The sequence below is a fragment of the Abramis brama genome (genome assembly GCF_963993115.1).
Source record: "Abramis brama genome assembly, chromosome: 17".
NCBI lineage: Eukaryota > Metazoa > Chordata > Actinopteri > Cypriniformes > Leuciscidae > Abramis > Abramis brama.
This window is the reverse complement of record NC_139979.1, coordinates 9,433,832-9,438,518: the sequence shown is the minus strand read 5'-3', so window position 1 is coordinate 9,438,518 and position 4,687 is coordinate 9,433,832. Positions and strand designations below refer to the sequence as shown.

The 4,687-nt window shown below is 35.8% G+C and overlaps 1 long non-coding RNA gene across 1 annotated transcript; it reads right to left on the bottom strand.

Annotated features, from left to right (window-relative positions):
- Positions 1 to 1,568: 1,568 nt before the first annotated feature.
- Positions 1,569 to 4,485, bottom strand: LOC311066666. Its single transcript, XR_014603125.1, has 3 exons — positions 4,292 to 4,485; positions 4,030 to 4,152; positions 1,569 to 2,450 (listed from the first exon to the last, which is right to left on the bottom strand). It is a non-coding gene; the product is annotated as an uncharacterized lncRNA (long non-coding RNA).
- Between the last annotated feature and the right edge of the window lie 202 nt (positions 4,486 to 4,687).

Here is a 4,687-nt window from a genome sequence, read left to right as displayed (position 1 = left end):
AATAAAAAAATAAAGTCATAACAATCAGTTGATTTAAGCCTCACAAACAGTGTTATTGTTGACAAACTATTAAAAATAGCTTTTAGTATTTGAAATAAAGCTTAGATGAACAACTTAAAGGGGTGGTTGATTATGATTTCACTTTTTTAACTTTAGTTACTGTCTAATGTTGCTGTTTAAGCATAAGCAACATCTGCAAAGTTATAATGCTCAGAGTTCAAAGCAAAGGGAGGTATTTGCTTTTAAAGAAATCGCTTTTTAAGGACTACTACAACAAATGGCTGATAGGGACTACAAGACATTCCTCCAGGGTTAGTGACATCACCAACCCTAAAATTTACATAAACCCCGCCCCCTGAACACCATTTATAGATTATCAAGACAGAATATGCTAATCAATGACAAGAAGATAACTACACATAAGTTACATAAATTCATCAACTAACCATTCAGAAACGTCCTGTTGCATGCTACATGTTGTCAGCTCTTCTTGAGTCTCATCTCCATCATTGTCTGAATCCGGTTTGAACATAATAGGCTAAAAGTTTTTGAAATTTTCAGTGCATGTCTGTGTGAGTGCAAGCTGTTAAAGCTCTGCCCTCTGTGCCGGGAGCATCAGCTCATTTGCATTTAAAAGAACAGACACAAAACGGTGCGTTTTTGCTCACCCTCAAAAAGTGACAATTTTAACATGCTATATAAAATTATCTGTGGGTATTTTGAGCTAAAACTTCACATACACACTCTGGAGACATCAAAGACTTATTTTACATCTTGTGAAAAGGGCATTATACCACCCCTTTAAGTTAGAAAATGTATAGCTTAAATAAGTTTAACTTGAAGTACTAAAATTACTCAAATTAAAAGTGAAATAAAAAGAAATTAAAACTAAAAAGAAATATAAAAAACTAATAAAACTGACAAAAGCACATAAAAAAAATACTAAAACTAAAATTTAAAAGAAATTTGAAAATGTGGAAATAAAAGCTAATTCAAAATATTACTAAATAGCCTAATAATAACATATAAATAATACCAAAAAAAACACTTCTCACGATCAAATAATGATTCAGTGTTTAAGTGACTCATTAGAATGATTCAAACTAATCGACTTAAACTAATACGTCTATTAACTAATAAAACTAATCAGTTAAGAGAGTCTTTTTGACCAACTGAATTAAAAGAATCTGCTTATAGGAGTCATCTGGTCTCAAATCAGACTGCACTATAGCTGAATGTTTAGCGTTTTGTCAGCATTGGAAGAGAAATGGTGATGTTTGAGAAACGTTAACCCTTAAACGCATACCTTGTGTCTTTAGTAACCCGAGACATCATTCACCCTCTTCCTCATTTATTTTTTAAAGTTATCCATCAGCCTTCTTAGTATTCCTCAATAAATTCATTCTAAACAATATAACAAGAAACAAATAATACAATTATAAAAGAATGCCTGTTTTCCCATACATTTTTTGTAAAAAAAATTGTATAAGGTCGCTAACGAACCGAGGTGTGTAAGTGTGAGTATATTCTTTCCGCATAGCAATAATTGAATCTTTGATGACTGAATAAGTGCAATTCACCTTTATTCCACAAGGTGGCAATGTCTGATACACAATGATGAAGTGACGTTTCACTCATGGTTACTGCAGGCAGAAAACAAAAGAATAGGAAGTATCATCAGCATAACTTGAAATGGCTCAGCGATTTACTGCAGAGCAAGTACTGAAATATTAGTGATATTTAATATAAAAATATACTTGATGGTGGATCTGGTGAAGAAGCTGTCAGCGATCAAAATATTGAAGATGTTGAAAATGATAGTTTTGAGAATATGGTTGAGATCGCGGACATGAGCCAGATGCTTAATGTTCTGGGGAAATGAGCTCTGATGAGGACAGCGATCATGGTATAAAACACCTACTCCAACTGAACCCTTCCAAGCTTCAAAAGGTAACAAAACATGCTTTATTTTATTCTTCTGTAATTGTTACTCTAATATGAGGAAAGTTTTATATCATCACGACAGGTGGAGATCCATCCATGTTAGATATAGATTAGGATCGCTAAAGAACCAAATATGTAATAAAGATTGGCGAAACATTAATGCATTTAAGGGTTAATCAAATCAACAACCAGTTTTGGATAAGAACCAGTTCTTGATTCCCAAAATCTACAATACTATTAAAACAAATTCCTCCAGGCCTCTGTTCTCAACTTCTCCCCTAAATCTGTATGGGGTTAACAGACCTGTGAGGATGTCAAGCATGCAGAGGTGGGCGGAGCACAAGGTGCAGCAGTGGAGCATGATGGGAAGAGAGTGAAGCTGTGGCTGTATTGCCTGCAGGGCAGTGGAAGGTCTCTGACCGAGGTGGAACGGACTAGCAGGAGGCCCAATCTGTCTCACAGGCTTCAGTGCTGGTATGCATCTCATTAGGAGAACAGCTTGGCATCTGCTGGCGAGAAGGAAGTTTACTGTTGTTACATGATGAATAATCTTTCACGCTGTATGTCCTGAGGGCTCACTACTCCTACTCCTACTATAACACATCAAGGCTCAAAGTGACAGAAAAGTAAATAGAGATTTAAACCAATTAGCCAACAGGAGGATTAGCTTAGCCAAGGCATTAAATGATGTTACCTCTAGATGTCAAATAATTTGAAAATAAGAAATTAACAAATAAGAAATGCAATGCAACCTGCTTTGACTGTAAGAGCATATATGCTCATACTTTTGACAAAGTTGTTGGAAGGTAAATATTGATTTTTAGAATTAAAATAGTTTAGTATGTAAAAAGCCATGAATTTCTGAGAACAGTTGAGTGATGGTGCAAACTGTTTTATTTGAATCAATTCGCTGATTGAACTGATTCACAGGAATTAATCAAACTGCATTTTGTTACTTAAATTGAATTCAAAGAAACTACTAAAACTATTAAAACATCGACCACAGAACTAGTGACATTGTCTTTAGGAAGTTAAATGGTATCATTGCAGTGTCCACAGTGATGCATAAATCACCAGCAAAATCATTGTAAATACAGTGTGAATATTTTATTTATCACCCTAGCCACTGTGAGTTCACACCGAGCACAAAAAGTGTTGTGTAGTTAGTTTGATACAATTTCAATGATATTAAAGTCTTAAAGCTGCTGTAAAAAGAAAAGAAAAAGAAGACAATAAAAATCGTATGCTTACCAAGGTGCATTTATTTGATTCGAAAAAACAGTAAAAATAGTAATATTGTGAAAATGTATTACAATTTAAAATAATTCTGTTCTATTTTAATATATTATGTAATTTATTCCTGTGATGGCTGAATTTTCAACAGCCATTTCTCCAGTCTTCAGTGTCACATGATCCTTCGGAAATCATTATAATATGCTGATTTGCTGCTCAAGAAAGATTTATTATTGTTTCAATGTTGAAAACAGTTGAGCTTCTTAATATTTTTGTGGAAACATACATTTTTATTTTCAGTAATCTTTAATTAAAAATTGCTTTGAAACATTATATAAGTCTTTACTCTCACTTTTGATAAAAATGAATGTGTCCTTGCTGAATTAAAAAAAAAATCTTGCTGACCAGAAGCCTTTGAGCAATAGTGTACATTGCTTGATATTTTAAAATACCTGAACACTCTGTTTCAAAACCCATCAAGTTTACTCCAATTTCAATCAGACTATGTTGCCAAGTTAATTTCTCTCACCTCATCCACCATTTTGGATTTACTTTATCACAAAGTGCATTGCAGTGCACTCTGGGATCACACTCTCTGTGGATGGTGCATATGATGCTGCTTTCTTAGGTAACTTAGGAGACCGCATAATTAAGTTAGCTACTTTTTGGGACGGGTTGCATCAGGAACAAATTTATGATGCCTTAAAATACTCCCTCCTTGGGGAGCTCACTAGGTTTTTGGAACAGAGCAACTGTTTAAGCCTGTTTTGTATTTTTATTAAATGTGTGAATTGTTTCTTTGAATAACAGGTGAATTATGCCCAAAGTTCAAGACCTTGGCCTCTACCCAACCTCCAAAACCCCTTCAGTGCAGATTCCAACTCCAGGTTTAGCTGTTCCAGTCGCCATGTCAGTCTGTGAGAAGAGCCCTATCCGATCCCTCTGTACTCCACCACTAAAACCACAGGAACGGACCTGGGAACGGAAATGAGCACAGGGAGTGCTGAAGTTTAATAAAAAATGAATGAATGGGGTGTCCCAGGGACAGAATGGGAGAGAGAGCACAAGAGAAACAGGCATTTTCTGAAAGAAAAATAACTTTTAGAAATTGTACCTATTACGGTGGGGTTCGATAAAGCAGGTAAAGTGAAACCAGCTGCTGCTTTGGCTTCACGCAGGAACTTCTGGATGCTTTGAAACAATAATCTTCTTTCATTCATTGATCAGCTTCGAAATGGACAAACACCCATCCTGAGATAGGCACGCAGATCTTTTCCTCTAGTTTTCTCTTCCTCCGACACAATGGGTCTGGATGTGGAGACAAACATTCCATGCATGCCAAATGTCCAGGCTACAGGCAAATCATTAAACTCGGGGAGGGGGGGAAGGGGGGGGGGGGGGTACTCTGGGATGCCTCCTTTCTTCTGTGTCTTCCCCTTGTTGCTATTAGCCTGTTAATTGATCTAAAACATGAAACAGGTATTTACCTTTTGGGAAGGTGAACTGTGAG